An 18212-nucleotide genomic window follows, 5' to 3' on the forward strand; every position below is an offset into this window, starting at 1 on the left:
CCCCCCTCCCCCCCGCCCTCCCTTCCCTCTCCCCTCTCCCCTCTCCCCTCTCCCTTCCTCTCTCCCAAGACAGAAGAAATGAATGCAGGAAATACCTCTTTTCTTTCTATCTTTCTTTTCTTTTCTCCTCCCTCTCTCCCTCCCTCATTTGTTTGTTGTTTATTTATTTTTACAACGTAGTTGATTTTCATAGGCCTTTACCAATTCCTCCCTTTCACCCACCCTCCCATCAACATCATACCTATTCACTTATATTAATAAGTTCAAGAAATTATTGTGGGAATTATGGTTATTGCTGTGTCTTCCCCCCACACCACCATTTATTTGTTCATATATTTTTTAATTTATTTTTATTAGGTCTCACATATAAGTGAGAACATGTGATATTTCTCTTTCTGTACCTGGCTTATTTCCCTTAACATAATTTTCTCTAATTTCATCCATGTTGCTGCAAAACTAAAAAGCTTCTGCACAGCAAAAGAAACATATAATAACAGAGCAAAAGGACAACCAACAGAGTGGGAGAAAATATTCGTAAAATATGCATCTGACAAAGGATTAATAACCAGAATATACAAGGAACTCAAACAGCTTAACAACAAAAAAAAACAAGTAACCCAATTAAAAAATGGGCAAAGGAGCTGAATAAGCATCTCTTGAAGAAAGATATACAAATGGCCAACACACACATGAAAAAATGCTCAACATCACTCAGCATTAGGGAAATGCAAATCAAAACCACTTTGAGATATCACCTCACTCCAGTTAGGGTGGCTAATATCCAAAAGACTGAGAATAATAAATACTGGAGAGGATGTGGAGAAAAAGGAACCTACATTACACTGTTGGTGGGACTGTAAAATGGTCCAGCCTCTATGGAAAATGGTGTAGAGGTTCCTCAAACAATTACAGATAGATCTGTCATATGACACAGCTATCCCACTGCTGGGTATATACCCAAAGGAATGGAAATCATTATGTCAAAGGGATACCTGTACACCCATGTTTACTGCAGTGCTATTTACAATAGCTAAGAGTTGGAACCAGCCTAATTGCCCATTATCAGACGAGTGGATAAGGAAAATGTGGTATATCTACACAATGGAGTACTACTTTGCTGTCAGAAATGAAGGAAATATGTCTTTTCTGAATATAGGTGTTAGTATGGTTCTGGACTTTTGGAATCACATTAATGTTTCACATATCCAATAAAAGAAAAATAAAATCAACCAGCCAAGCAGGGGAATAGGGAAATTCAATCCTAAAATGGAACACAAAGAGCAATAAATGAACTAAACCATATTGCAAATGAATAACTGAATCATATTTTAATGGGGGGGGGGCGGGTAAGCACTAACCCAACTCACTTTGGGACATAGCATTTTGACTATAAACCCTCAGTGTAAGAACAAAAAGAAAACTAAATAAATATTGAAAAAGAAAAGAAAAAGAAAGAACAATGAGGAGGAGGAAAAAGAAAACCAATAAAACAAATGTAGTAAAATGTTAAACTTTGAAGAAAATGATAAAGGATATATGGGAATTATTTGTCCATTTCTTGCAGCTTTTCTGTGAGTCAAAATAAAAAGTTGAGGAAACAGCAGAAAGGGAAAGTGTATAATAGAAAAAAAAAAGGAGAAGAAGATCTAAAGAATTACTCATAAGGTAAAAAATATACCCAGTCTCAACAAAATCTTTCCCTAGGCAATACTGCTAAATAAAGACTTGATTCCACTGAAAAACTGTACCACAATGCTCCTTAGCAATACTGTTCATAATAGCAAATACGTGACAACTGCCTAAATACCTACTGAGAGTTAAATAACTACATGATCTGGGGCATAATCTTATATTTGAATATTACATATTATATAGCAGTGAAAATAAAGGAACTAAAGTTATATGGAACAACATGGATTAAACTTAAGAGAAATAAATTTGGGTAAAAAAAAAAAAAAAATCCCAGAAGACTTCAAACAGTATGAATCCATTTTAATAAAGCACATAAACAAGAAAAACTCTTTATAGATATATACATATACAATAAAATTATTTTTTACAAAAGCAACATAAAATTGGTTCCTTCTGGGGAAAAGGCACAGGAATAGGATAGAAGAGGAGTAGAATTGGTAATGGTCTAGTTCTTAAGTTAAATGGCAGATTCCTGAGTGTTAATTTTTAAATATAACAAAGAAAAAATACACATGCTTAAAAATATAATTCTAAAGAGTCTTTGTTTCAATTCCCTTCCTAATTGAAGTAGTTAACGTCCGTGAACTACCTTATCCCACCAATCAAAACTTGCACTGGGTTAATAGGATAGAAAAAGACCCTAATTCAAATTAAGGACTAATAGATGCCAATGAGCTTTTGGGGGGGGGGGGGGACAGGAAAAAAATGTCAATAATCAGCAACAAACCAATAAGACCAATAAGCACAATATTTGGAGGTATACGCTTTTCTGGAATCCTGCTAATCACATCAATACTTATTCCAGACTCGTAAGTTAAGCCTAAAGTGCCTACATTTTATATGCGCTTTCACCTTATGAGACATCAGTGGGATTTTAAGAAATCTGTTGAGCTTTACAATATGTTTACTAAGTATATCATAATCCACATCCTATTTTAAAAATAAAATGAGAAAATAAATGAATATCTGCTGTGAAACAAAAGAAAACATATAAATATATTTTCCTCTAATTAAAAACCAGATATTTTTCAGTTAAATCTCTAAGTTTTTCACTACGCTAAAATTCTCAACAACTGTCCTACAACAATAATTTATCTACACCTACAAAAAATCCACTGGTAAATATTGCCCACATATATAGACACAAAATATTATTTATAGTAATGATGGTATACATGTTTTATATACATGTGCTTAACAAATGGAAATTTTAAAATATAATAAAAAATTACAAATTCTAATACATAAAATAATTATATCTTCTCAGCCAAGAAGACACAATTTTAAAAGTTTCAAACTGCTACATTATTCTTTGCTCTATTAAAAATTGACTGGTATCAGTCCTCATGCCCCAAATCTTTAAATTCAGAAGATCAAGTGTACCCAACAGCACCAATTTCCACAGAAACAGCCAAAATTTTTAGGTAGAAATCTACAAAATTTTGTTTCTTTGGTTATTTCATTTGCTTGCTTGCTTGCTTTTAAGCCCTCAGCAGAGATATATACACAATTTCTTTCATTTTAAATGTGAAATACTTGGTTTTCTAAGACTTCAAGGATACAACGTCAGCACAATACTCCTTTGCAGCTACAAAGCCAATCAAATGCACAATGAATGGCAGATCTCTAACTTCGTAAGAATATTTTGCAAAGTCACTTGGGCATATTATTTTTCTTTGACGAATTTCTTCTAAAGGCCACTATTTCAAAACACCACGCAAGCAAAGGAGCATGAAGTTTCCAAATGGTACACAATTTTTTTCCAGTAATTCTGTTTATGGTCAACTCTGCTTTGTTTTACATAAGCCTAACAACTCTTATAAAGTCTAAAGAAGAAATATGTGTAAATACCCATACACTTTTACTTATAACCCCAAAATTCTGTTTATCTCTGTTAATGGTTAAAATAAAGAGGAAGAGGAAAACACCAATAAATAATAAGGGTTTTTGTGACTTTTAACTTAGAAAATATTTGGGGCCTTTAATTTTCATTCAAACATCCTATAATCCAATGCAGCTCCCCTTCCCTTTTTCTCTCTCTCTTTCATCCCTCAGGTACATTAGAGGCTGGTAACTACCCCCTTTCACAAACTGTCATCTCACTCAAATCTACTGATACCCTTGCCTATTTTCAGGTCTATGTGCTGAACCCACTTCTTCCTGGCCAATGCTCACTGATGAGACATTTGAAAATCATTCATGTAGCGAAATTACTGTTAGTTATGGAAAATAAAGAATTTGCAAGAATTTTGGAAGCTCCAAATAGTGTATCTAAATAAGAAGATATGTTAGTAAAATAGAAAATAAGTGTATAAATTATTTTGACAGAAAACAGGGTAAAAGTTAGCATGTAGAAAAGTATTGCCTCTATCTACGGAAGGCTCCCTAAAGGAATTGACCCTTGATTTATAAATTAATGAATAAATGCCATTTAATGGATTTCAGGACCTACCTAGGATATCTAGGTTGGAGACTGAATGACAAATATATAATAGCTTTAAAAATGTTAAGATGTGGGAACACAAAAAATAGGAATGGTCACTTTCTTAATAAAAAAGGGATTTCATAATTGATAAAATTTCTACCATTTTAGTTATTTTAAATTATAGATGCTCTCCAACTTATTATAGTTCAACTTAATAATTTTTCAAATTTACAATGGTGCTAAAGAATACACATTCAGTAAAGACCACCATAATCCCACCGAAAGTCCAGAAGCATCTGTATTCTCCAGTTATTGGCATTCTATAAATAAGGCTCCACCTCTACTTTCTTCTCTGAGGAATAATAATGTGTTTCTGAGGACTCTTTGGGTAATACTATACAACAAAAATTATAATGGGTAATATTTAGAATTATGCAAGTGACAAAAAAAGTATGTTGGCATTTCTAAAAGAGGCATGCAGAGGAGGAGACCTCAAAAATCCCACTGCTAGCATAGTCAACACATAATTAAATCATATAAACATAACTTTTTGAATAGTAAAATTTTTTAAAAAGCTTTTTCTTTTTTTTTTTTGAGACCAGCCACACCGCGCTCAGCCAGTGAGCACTGTGAGCGCACCGGTCATCCCTATATAGGATCCAAACCCGCAGCGGGAGTGCTGCTGAACTCCCAGCACGGCACTCTCCCAAGTGCGCCACGGGCTTGGCCCTAAAAAAAAAAGCTTTTTCCAACCCCCACTGCTTCTTTATTATTATATCCGAAAATTAAATAAAAGTAAAAGCAGAAATAAAGTAAAATAAAATAATAAAATAATTATTCTAGTAAGTTTGAAGAATATGGGAAAATATATTCAAAATTATACATAATCTTTTAGCCAATTGCTATCTAAGGTTTATCTAAAATCTAAGGTTTTTTTCTTTTAACTCTTGCTCATTGGAAGTGACCATAGGAAGCAGTTTCCAAAGGCAAAGAAAAAAAATAACATCACAACTTAAGTTAAAGTGATATATTCTGAACACATCATTTCAAAATGTTAAGTTCCTGTTGAAGCAGTTTTGAGCTCCTCAGTCTATGAAAACTAGACCCTTAAAGAATTTCCTTTAAAAAACATTACAATATAATGAGACACTTAAGAAGAAAAAAGTGCTTATGTTCTTTTTTAGACTCACTCATTTATTCACTCATTCAAAATACAATTATAGAGTAGTTCTATATTCAAGACACTAAGTAAGGAAGATACAGTGCAATGCTTTAAAATTGGAAAATTTCCCCCTGATGATATCACACAGGTATTAAAATAATAAAAATTCTTACCTAAAGTGCTTAGTTGTTAGATATTATGAAAAGACATACCATTGTTTATGAGTTGATATCACTGTTGGAATACTCCAAATATCAAATGATTAATGTGCTGCACATAATAGATTATTAAATGGACAAGCTGAAATTTTAACTGAGTTTATTTGAGCAAAGAAAAACAAAACAATCAAAACAAAAACAACTTCCTAATCGGGAGGCTCTCCAAACCAAAGCAGGTTCACAGAACTCCCACCAATTAACATAATCTCACATCATTTATAGGAAAGGGAAATTCAGTGTAGAGACAACTTAACTGGTTACAGCTTATTGGCTAATTGGTTACAGAGCCTCCTGCAATTAACTAAAGCTCAACTACTGTAGTTAAAACTCCATATTAGCTTGGTCTGTCAGGCTTAGTGCAGGAGCCTAGTCCAAATCAATGGCCTTCCACAAATTTTATTTAACAAGGTGTTCAATAAATCAATCTATTCTTGAAACTTTATTTAGACATTTATTGGAAATATTTTAAATATTAAGTATTTAAAATGTAATATAAAAAGATGATTTTCAAAAAAGAATAAAATCTTGACTTCCATAGTGATATGAAGTAAATACATATTTATTCAACTCATACAATAAAGGAACCAGGCAAATGTTATAACCAGTTCAAAGGAAAAATCTTTTTAAATAGCACAAATTTATGTGCTATCTGGGGAGTAAAGGAATGTTGAAATGAATTGCCAATGGAGGTAAAACAGCTTTTTTTCCAAAGTGGGGAATCAAGCAAAACTCTACTAGACATCACAGAATTTTGCATGTTTATCAGTTACGTACTACATATGAAAGCTGTCAAACATAAAATAGCTCAGACAATGAATGGGGCTAGAATCAGATAACCCTGAAACTTGTGTTGAATGTAGACAATGCACAGTTTTCCTTTAAAAACATTTTTCTGTACATGACCAAAAAGAATAACTCAAATTTCTATTCAGCTAAGTGAAATGAAGAAAGGGAAGAGAATTGTAATCAACCTGGTAATAGCATGTTCCAGATACTATGCAAAATATTTTTTGTGTGTTAACTTAACTTGATCCTCATAATAACAACCATTTTATAAACAAAGAACCTAAGATTCTGCGTTTAACTGTTAAGTCCAAGATTTCACAAGCTAGAAGGCTGTTGCATCAGGATCAGAATTCATGTCTGTTTGACTCTTAAAGAGCTCATACTCTCCACTTCACAATGACTAAAACAATAATGCAGGTTAAAATCACATAGGGTTTTGGGAGTGTGCATGTGTGCTGCATGCAGTAGGTTAAAAAACAATGAAAAATACATGACAAGGAAACAGAATATAGAAAAACCTAACAGTAAAAGAATAAAGTTTAAAAAAAAAGAGAGGGATGAAAACTAAAGAATTTAGTAAAACATTCTCAATGAAGTGTATGTTTAAATTGATACAAACAATAAAAGTTACTGTTCTATTATTAAAATCCTAAAGAGAATGAAAAACATGACTGACTAGCATACATACAGTGATTTAACAATGCCAATTAAAAGAATAAAATAAAACCAGCAGTCCTCAAGTAAATTCTTAACTACATCCTACTGCCAATGGAAAACAAAACTTAATGAAGTAAAACAAAACTACTTTAAAGTCCCCTTCTGCACTTCCACTTAATCAAATGGGAAAGGAAATCTAGTTACAGCATGTGAATATTGGCAAAATGAAACACAATTATTTCTTCTTACTTCTCTTTCTTTGAACCTTCAGTATAAGACTTGCCACAATTTCCATTCTATTTAGGGTATGGAGATTATTTTCAGTTCTTTCTTCTATGAATGCTGTTCTCATTCTTCAATTGCAGACTTCTTCTCTTATTCACTAAATTCTTCTATTCTTACTATTTTCTTTCTAAATGCCCACACCACTCTTGCTAGTAATCTTTTTATGATGCGTATTAACACCTTCTTCCTTTTCTTTTCGTGTTATCTAAATCATAAAATAGAAAAACAGTCATGAGGTGCCTAATGGGGGGGAATATATTCTGAGAAATACATCATCAGGCAATTTTGTCACTGTGAAAATAATATAGAGTGTACTTACACAAACTTAGATGGTGTAGCCTACTACACACTTAGGCTATATGGCCATAGCCATTATAATCTTACAATACTCCTGTTGCATGGTTTGTCCGTGACTGAACCAAAGTTATTCAGAGCATGACTGTATCAGTAAACAAAACTTTTTGGCAACATGCTGACAGGTATCAGTCGATTACAAACATAACTACCATTTGCCAGAAGCTGACTCCACCTCCTAAAATGAAATAACTGCCATTGTTCACTTTAGAGTGTTGAAGGTATTTTGCCCAAGTTTAAGTCTGAAATTTCAGAAGCATCTATACTATACAATAAAGAGCTATACTTAAATATTCTCAAAGTTAATCAGCATCTAACTGACCATGTATACACTACGTGTATGTGGCTTTTATAAACTTTATAATTAGAACAGTTTCAAAAGTTGCAGACCAGCCTATTTTTTGTATCAATATGATGAATATACTATTCTTAACAAATTTAGTCATCACACCAACGTGTATACTTAGAGCTATGTATCTAAAGATATATGCCATCAACCCAAAGTAAGGACTCAAAAACAAAATTTCAGCCTAATATAGACCATAAAACTTAACTCTGCTGGGGTGTCATCATCTCCTCTTTTCCAGCAGGTTAAAAGCAATAGAAGCTATTAGACACTTAAACTCTTGAATTAACCTCCAAGAAATTTTATATGCCCAGATCTAGAAGAAACATATAGTTTAAGTAAAGTTATATTATCATTAAATTCAATAAAATTAATGAGCCATGTCGGTGAAATAAATTGAAAATGGCGTATACTTTGCATTTCTCAAACTAAAAAGAAAAAGGGGGGAAATGCCTTCATTTAAGGAATGTATCGCCACAAAAGAGTCCAGTGAAATGCCAAAGTTATACTTATTGGTGAGCATAAAAGATTAATTAATATATACCAAAAAATGAATATTTCAACAAAAAATACCAATGCTGAAAAAAATCTAAATGTTTAAAAAAAAAAAAACTTCCTGGAATGGGTAGGAAGCCTTACAAACTAATCACTTGAGCTAATAGCAATTTACGTCAATTCACACAAAAAAACCGACAGTTTATAATATTATCCTACACCTACAATTAACAAAAAATAAAACAAAATTGACTCATATAGCCTTGATGAAAGTTTATTTTAATGTCTATGAAGGTATACTTTAGAAAAGAAAAAAAAAAACCTTTTAGATCAGAGATGCATCAATACCTTAAATATATATTTAGTACTCTTGGTATTCCCTTAAGACAATTCAAGCCACTTCTAAAGAGAAAGCACGAAACAGAAAGGAAACTTGAAATTTAAGAACTAGATTCACACCCTAGTTCTGTATTTAGAGCTCAGTATTACTTCATTTCCTCATTCAGAAAATGAACAAACAACACTCTCTTTCTCCAAAAAATTTTATCAAAAATAATATGACTGGGGAATTTCTTTACAAAGTTAAATTATAAGAAGAATCATCAAATAAGTGATTGGAAAAATAGATATGCAAAGTCTCCTAAATAAGAGAGCTATTCTTGGGCCAGAAAGACTGAAATATAAAATATTTATCCAGTTAATATATTTAAAGACATAAAACAACCAATCAGAAAGAAGATTGGTTATCAGTCACAAAAAAATTAAAGGAAAGATACACAGACAAATATTGACAGGGTTCATCTAAGTATTATCCAAGGAAAAGGACACATAAGCCAACATTTTAAATTATTCCAGTCCTACTGGCAAATCACGATGCTGTCATTAAATTCAATGTATTTAATTCAATTTATTCTAATTCCTTGTTTGTCACATACCTTTTGATTAGAATTTGGTTTACCACTTGTTCTGCATATAGGGAGAGAATGGACTCTGAGTATTCCAGTCTAGGGCATAGACATTTATCACTATAAATTAATGAGTTGACGTTCTGGTTTTATACTTAAGTTTCATAAGCTTAGTTTGCCTCTGAGAGATGAATCCAGTCTCAATATATTGACAAAATTCGATTACTGAATCTGCAAGAGTCACTTCTCAACCTTGAACAGAGGCAAACAGCAAGAACATAACTGCCTATCTCTAAGGCCTCTAGAGATAGTCTGCCAAACTTCTTACCTGGTTACAACATTCCTAAGTCTGTAAACAAGACAGCATATAGAAGAAACCTTGGATAAATTCAATCCTCTCCACCTTACAATTTACAATTAATGAGCCATAAGAAATTTGAATCTTCCCTTGCTATCTTGCCAGACAGTAACAGATTAAGACTACAATGGACCTTTCTTGATTCCTAATAGCACTGCTCTTTCCATCCACCCTCCACATGAAAATTCTATTCGAGGAATATACCACAAAACTTTTCAAGTTTATAAAAACAAAGTTACATTTCAGAGAGTAAAAACTTCACTATATTAGGGGCTATTTAGAGGAGGAGACAGTTAAAACTATCCTAACATTTGTGTGGAAAAACAAAACAATACTGACATTCATATGGAACAACAAAATACCCTGGACAGCCAAAGCAATCCTGAGCAAAGTAATAAAGCTAGGGGCATTACACTATCTGACTTCAAATTCTGCTACAAAGCTATAGCAACCAAAACAGCATGGTACTGGCATAAAAACAGACATTCAGATAATAGTACAGAAAGAGAACCTAGAAATCAACCCACATACTTACAGCTAACTGATATTTGACAAGCGCAACAGAAGCACACACTGGGGAAAGGACTGCCTCTTCAATGAGTGGTACTGGTAAAACTGGACATCCATATGTAGAAGAATGAAACTAGACCTGTACTTCTCACCATATACGAAAGTCATCTTATAATGGATTAAAGACTCATATATGAGACCCAAAACTATAAAACTTACTAAAAGAAAACATAGTATAAACACTCAAGAAGTAGGACTGGGAAAAGTCTTTATGAACAAGACTTCAAAAGTACAGGCAACAGAAGAAAAAATAAACAAATGGGATTATTTCAAACAAAAAAGCTTCAGCAAAAGAAACAGTTAACAGAGCAAAAAGACCTACAGAACGGAAGAAAATATTCACAAATTATGCATCCAACGGGGGATTAATATCCAGCATATACAAGGAACTCAAACAACTTAACAGTAAAAAAACAAGTAACAATTTAAAAATAGGCAAAGAAGCTGAGTAGGCATTTTGAAAGGAAGATATACCAATGACCAACAGACACATGAAAAAAATGCTCAGCATCACTCAGCATCAGGAAAATGCAAATCAAAACCACACTGAGATATCATCTCACGCCAGTTAGACTGTCCAGTATCAAAAAGACAGAGAATAACAAATGCTGACAAGGATGTGTAAAAACAGGAACCCTCCTACACTGTTGGTGGGAAAGTAAATTAGTGCAGCCATTATGGAGAACAGTATGGAGGTTCCTCAAACAACTACAGATCCAGCTACCATACAATCCAGCAATTCAACTGCTGGATGTATATACCCAAAGGAATGGAAATCGTCATGTCGAAGGGATACCTGCACTCCCACATTTATCGCAACTCTATTTATGATAGCTAAGAGTTGGAACCAACCAAATGTCACTAACCTAAATATCCATCAATGCATTGATGGACGACTGAATAAGGAAATGTGCACACAATGAAATACTACTCTGCCCCCCCCCAAAAAGAATGAAATTCTGCCATTTGCAGTAACATGATAAACTTAGAGAAAATTATATTAAGTGAAATAAGACAGGCACAGAAAGAGATACCATGAGTCTGCACTCGTAAGTGGGAGTTGAAAAAAAAGAGAGAGAAAGAAAGAAACAAACAACAATCACAATAATCACAATTAATTCCTTGAACTTTCAAAAGGATAGAACAGAACTGAGGCCACCAGAGGTAGGAAAGGGGGAGGGGGAGTAGGGGTGAAGGAGAAATTGATAAAGAGGCCACAAAAAATGTTTACATTGTATAATAATTTTTTTAAAAAGAAGAAAAAAACTATTCAGTATTAAAAAGCCTGTATCATAAATGCTTAAAATCAGGAAGGATACTATCCTTACATGACAAACTCCTTAGAAATTTCCATTAAATATGCTACAGAAGAAGTAAGATTTAAGAAGTAAAGAACCGGACTTTGTCAAATATTCACTGCTGAAAAAGAATAGCATGCTTGGCAAAGACAGCCTGACAGACCCCCACTAAATTCCCAAACAAGGACAGAACAAGGGAAAGATAGACACTACAAACTGAAAACCATGGTTTCGTTCGATATGGGAGACAGCAATAGCTGAAAGCCAGCCTAGAAAGACAACTGAGAAAAAGGGTGTGGGGGCAAAATAAACAATTCTATAAATATACAGTATAAAACAAAATAAGAAAAATACTCTAAAGATTTGGGAGAAATGCCTGTCTCAGAAATCAAATTTATGCTACAAAAAAAAAAAAAAAAAGTTTGGGAAAATTCTGTTAGCCAACTTAGGATTGTGAGCAGAGATGACCTAAATATTAAAAAGGCATCACTGTGGTAGATGTGTTGAGAATAAACTATTGTGGACAAGAGCAGAAGAAATGAGACATGTTTGATAAGCTTTTGCAGTAATACAGTCACAAGATGATGGGGACTCAAACAAGGACAGAAAGAGTAGAGGTCATGAGATATAGAAAACTACCATATAAAATTTTGAAAGAATAGAAAACAAGATCCCCTGATAGACTGAATATAGGATGAGAAAAAGAAGAATCAAGGGTAACTCCAATGTTTTGATTAAGTGAATGGAAAAATGGAGTGGCCAATAAATAACTAAGATGGGAAAGGCTGCTGGTAGAAAAGGTGAGGGCAAAAAAGGAGGAGAGTTCAGATTTTGCAATCTTTTATTTCCAACTAGACACTTGGACTTTTAAAACTACCCTAGACCATAAACAGCATCAGATTCACTTAAAAGATATAGGATAAAAACACAACATACAGGCAATGTCAAAAATTTCTCTTTCACAAGAAAAGTTTCAGCAATCAAAAAGCTAGTCTGAGCTCTCAACACATGAGCAAGCAGACAAGCACCTCACAGGTGAATATGATGCCCACCTTGGCTTAAAAGTTGGTCAGATGCTACAAGAGTCACTATCTCTTGAAACAATCTCATAGGCATAGCTACCGGGATGTCTCCATAAAAGACAAAAGTTAAAACGGTTTTGAAAGTGTAAAACTGTGGTTTCCAACCAAGCATATACAGTTCATTCACAGAGTACTTACAAAAGATAGAATTTAGTTATAAGGGTCATTTTCTATCTGTAATTGTTGTCTGACAACAAAGATGACATTTTACTTTATCATGTTTCCAGAAGAAGAAAACCAGAAAGTTAACCCAACATCAACTATGTCCTTAGGGAAGGACATGTTGATTTTGAGAGTCTAACAGACATCCAAGTGTTAATATTGAGTAGTATATAAGTTATATGAACCTAAAAAGGGTAGAGATGTAAATCTATATATGAAAACAAGCTCTAAAAGAATAGAACAACTTAAGTAATAACATGCAGCCTAACTATTTCTAAAAAACAGATCATCAAAATGTACCTCTCAAGTGTCTCTACCGTGTAAACAACAGAGAGCTTATAATACCCTAAAGAGACACATCTTTACCAATTCACAAATATTAATTTTCATGAAACAAAAAACGCTATATAAATACATTTTAAATTTAAAATATAAAGCAAAAGTGGCAATAAAATTAAATTGATACTCTAATTACAATCAAGTTTTAGAATTATAAGCAATTCAGAATAATCTTATGGTATGATTAGCAAAATGATTAATAATTTTACAAGTTATCATTCTTTGATTTACTTTAGCTTCTATAATGAACTGCTATTCCTTATAAAAATTATCCCACAGTGCTCCTTAAAATCATCTTAATTAGATTTAACTTGGAGTAAAAAAAACATTTTATATTGGTAGGATGGTGGAAATAATCAAAGTTAGGGACAACAAAACGTATTACCAGCCTAATGATAGTACATGAGGTGACATTTTATTCACTATAAATATTGAGGAAAGTTCATTTTCATTATTTTAGTTGTCCTTTTTGTCTTTTATTTGTAGTATATATACATTTCTCTCTTTAACTTATGATATTTAGAAAACTCCTACTATATTTTAAAATATATCTTTTTAATCAATATATCAGTTAAATGGTTTATAAATCTTTTCTATTAGATTAGAGAAATCGGAGAAATAATTCAAACAGATTAACCCATTGTTGCTATTAAATCCAGCATGCGATGGGATAAATCAAACAAAAGTATGCCCTTTCACAGCAATGGTCAGTAGTTTCTTAAAACTCACAAAACTACAATAACAGAAACAAGATCAAAAGATTGAGTTAAAAACAGTTCCCTTTGGGCCGGCCCAGTGGCGCACTGCTGTAGTGCGCCGCTTGGGAAGTATGGCAGCACTCCCGTCGAGGGTTCGGATCCTACACACAGACCGGTTCCCGCTCACTGGCTGAGCAAGGCGCGGGAGCAACACCGAGGGCTGTGATCCCGTTGCCAGTCCCGGTCCGGTACGGGGGCAACACTGAGGGTTGCGATCCGTTGCCGGACACGGAAAAAGACAAAAAAAAAAAAAACAAAAAACAGTTCCCTTTAATTACAACTTCACCTACTTCCTAAACACTACCCTGACTGAAAGCTGTTTCTTTTTTTTTTTTTTCCTTTTTTTTGTCTTTTTTCGTGTCCGGCAACGGATTGCAACCCTCAGTGTCGTGCCCATACCGGACCGGGACCGGCAACGGGATCGCAACCCTCAGTGTTGCACCCACGCCTCGCTCAGCCAGTGAGCGGGAACCGGTCTGTGTGTGGGATCCGAACCCTCGGCGGGAGCACCGCCGCCGCACTCCCAAGCGGCGCACTGTGGCAGTGCGCCACCGGGCCGGCCCTGAAAGCTGTTTCTAATAGCAGAACTAAGGATAAATGAAATGATATGATTATAGGAAAATTTATATTTAAATGGATACATACGTACACACAGAGAAGAAAATAAGAAAACTGTGATGGCCTTTTGATACGTAAACTTCAATAAGCTATAATCACTAGGTTTTCAATTAAACACTAATCTAGATGTTGCTGTGAAGGTATTTCATATGTGATTAAAGTCCATAAAACGTTGACATGAAGTAAAGGAGGCTATCTTAGATAATTGCTGTAGGCCTGATTCAATCATTTGAAAGGCATTAAAAGCAGAGCTGAGGCTTCCTTAACAAAGGAGAAACTGCACCTGGGGACTGCAGCTTCAACCTGGGCCTAACAGTTCGAACCTGCCCTTCCTGGTAGCCTACAGTTTGGATTTCAGACTTGCCTACATAGCTCCCAAAACATTTAAGCCAATTGCTTATAATAAATTTTAATATTAATCTCCTACGGGTTCTGCTTCTCTGGACAAACAGACCAAATACATTATTGCCAAAAAACATATCAATGCTTTAAACCCACTCTAGAAAAAGTGAGTAATGAATGAAAACACACACAGTTGAAAAAATGGACAGTACAAATCTCCAACTTAAATAAAAAGCCATATTGCATAGAATATCAAAGAAAATTTTATGACTCTTCAATCATTAATTGGCAATTATTTTAATACAAAGATGTTTATAAAGAGGTACAAATCATTTATCTATTTATATGTTCTTCTAAACCAACACTCAATCCCTACCATTATAGACATATAGATTATAAAAAGAATTCTATATTACCTATTATTCACTCAACATAAATCACAGCTAGAATAAGACCAGTTATTACTGCACAGATAGAATGTTTTTATAGCCAATATCAGCTGTGAATGCAGTATTTCAGACTGGATAAAACCATAAAACACACAAGTCAGATGGTGATTCTAAATATGAAAGATACAGGAAAATACTTAAGGACCTATAGGAAATAGTTAAGAGAGTGGAAGAATGGGTAAGTAATGTACAAGAATAATTTAATTTTTTTCTCTTCACATATAAAACATAAGAAAAAATTGCTGTCTGACTTCTCTAAAATTCTGTCTCTTATATCTCATTCAATTTCACAAGTTTATCAAAAAGTCCTACTAAAATCTTTCAGTGTTATCAAAATAAGAGCATGACTCTCATCTTAAATAGATCAAACATGGGAAAAGAGTTATGTACTTTCTGTTCTGGTCTGCACAATGAATTTTTTAAAAAGGTGACAACCTGCTCATATGAAAGTGTTTTTTAAGACAAATTTTTAAAAGAAATGAAATATGTTTGGAGGTTTACTGTTTTCAGAGCACTTACTTGCATTCCTTCTGTTTATATTCCCAACAACCCAAATAAGGGAGGTAGATAAAAATAAGCCCTAAAAAGGAAGATACGATATTATCATATTTTAGACCAAGCCTAAATGCATGGACTGATATGGGTGATTGAATACTGCATCATACGTATATAGAGAGAGATTACAAAATATGAATGAAAGTGTATTCTTTTTTAATCTGTCCAGCATGATGAGAAAACTTTGTAGAAAAAAAATAAAATTTCTAGCAATTCGTCATATAATATTCTATTAATTCAACCAAAATGTATAATGTACTTGTTTGTAGCAGGACGGGTTTACTGCTGTAGAGAAACTATTTTTAAAATTTCAAGCAGAGACTTAATAAAAGGAAGCTCCTGATTATAATATCACTCAAAGTGCTGGAAGACCAAAAGTTGAGGCAGGAAGAGTGAGGGGTAGAATAAATAGCTTTCCGTTTATTCTCCCACAGATGAGATCCAGAACTAGGAAGTGGCTGCTGTCACCCTCGGATCTGGAAATGCATGGTTTTATTCAGTGGAATATCTATTTAGTATGTATCATGTACTGGGCCAGTGAGTCTTCACCGTCTTTAAGTAACAGATTCCTCTGAGAGTCTAAAAGGATCTATGAACTTGCCTTCCCAAGAAAGTCCATATACTCATATATGCACAGAATTACGTACCTAACTTGAGGAATTTCAGAGATGGAATATTTAGAAGCTTTATTAAAGAGGATAAAAAGATAAACAAGACAGTTTCCCTATCCTAAAGATCACATACTAGTAAACAGACATGTAAACAAATTATTGTAACACATAATAGAACATGTGGAAGATTAAGTATAAGTACAGAGGACAAAAGGATTACATACATCTCTATATCAAAAAAAAAAAGGTGTCACAAAGGAAGTGATCCTAAGGTAAACTTGCCAGATAGAGAAAAGGTAACAGAAAGGAGAAAATTAATAATTAAATACCACCATCTCAGGTGCGTGTGCATTAATTTTTATGGTATATATTATCACCTTTAATCATGTATATGTTGTCAAATAAAATTTATAGGAGTCCATTGATTTGGACTAAGCTCGCACTAGGCCCAACAAACCAAACCAGTATGAAGTTCAAGCACAGTAGCTAAGCTTCAGTTAGCGCAGGAGGCTCTATAACCAATTAACCAGTTAAGCTGTAACCAATTAAGTTGTCTCTATACTTCACTTCTGTTTTCTATAAATGCTGCCTGATCACATCATTGACTGGAGTTCTTAGAACCTGTTCTGGTTCTGAGGGGCTCCCCAATACCTGAAATGTTTTTGCATTCTGAACAAATAAACTAGGTTAAATTTAAAGTTATATAAGGCTTTTCCTTTTTAACAATGTACATATGATTAAATATATATGTTGTATATATGAGCATATCTGTATAATGTAGACTACACAATGTGTATGTGTGTATATGTGTGCATTCACACTTGTTCTTCACAACATCTCTTCTGAGCAAATATGAGATAGAATTAAAAGACAACATAGATCTTTTCATGAACTTCTTGAAGTACTCTCATATTATTAACATTTTACAGAAGAGAAAACAGGCACTTGAAGGCTCATTAATTCGGCCACAGTCACATAGCTATTAATAGTGAAGCTGAGATTCATACCCAAGTCTGTATAATTCTTACTAGACTATCGAGGCAAAGGGAGCAAGCATATAAAAATCTACAGAGTCATGAAATCACAGGATGTGTTTAGGAAACAGCAAATATTTCAGTATAATTGAAAAATAAAGAGCTTAAAAGGCATATGGTGATTACAAAGGCCCCAGTCTACCGCTGTACCAAATAAAGACTTGAGAATGACATAGTTATCTGTTTTGTACTCCTGGGTGAACAGTGATTTTATTAAGTGAGAAAATAAATATAAGAAGAGTGCAGGTTTTAAGCAGTAAAAGGGGAGATATGTTTTAGACATGATGACTTTAAGGTACATACGGAACGAGCCAGGAAGAAAGACATATTAAAATTCTAAGTCTGAAACTCTAAAGAGGGAACAAGAGTGAATGCACAAATTATCAGAGTGAAAAAATAAAAGGGTCAAGGATAGAACCCAGAGACATTTTTTTTTTTTCCCGTGACCGGTAAGGGAATCGCAACCCTTGGCTTGGTGTCGCCTGCACCGCGCTCAGCCAGTGAGCGCACCGGCCATCCCTATATAGGATCCGAACCCGCGGCAGGAGCGTCGCTGCGCTCCCAGCACCACACTCTCCAGAGTGCGCCATGGGGCCGGCCCCAGAGACAATTTTTAAGAAGAAGGGAGAAAAAGGACAGTCAAGTGAAGAAGTCAAAAGGGAGGTCAGAGATGTAGGAAAGAACCAGGGGTATGCAGTGTCATAACTGACA

The 18212-nt window shown here is 34.0% G+C and overlaps 1 protein-coding gene across 1 annotated transcript in view; it reads right to left on the reverse strand.

The window, feature by feature from the left end:
- LOC103598961 (coiled-coil domain-containing protein 91-like) overlaps positions 1 to 18212 on the reverse strand; it is a 116409-nt gene that overhangs the window by 7884 nt on the left and 90313 nt on the right. The gene's annotated exons all lie outside the window — the stretch shown is intronic.

This window comes from Galeopterus variegatus, unplaced genomic scaffold (genome assembly GCF_000696425.1).
Source record: "Galeopterus variegatus unplaced genomic scaffold, G_variegatus-3.0.2 Scaffold2802, whole genome shotgun sequence".
In the NCBI taxonomy this organism is placed as follows: Eukaryota; Metazoa; Chordata; class Mammalia; order Dermoptera; family Cynocephalidae; genus Galeopterus; species Galeopterus variegatus.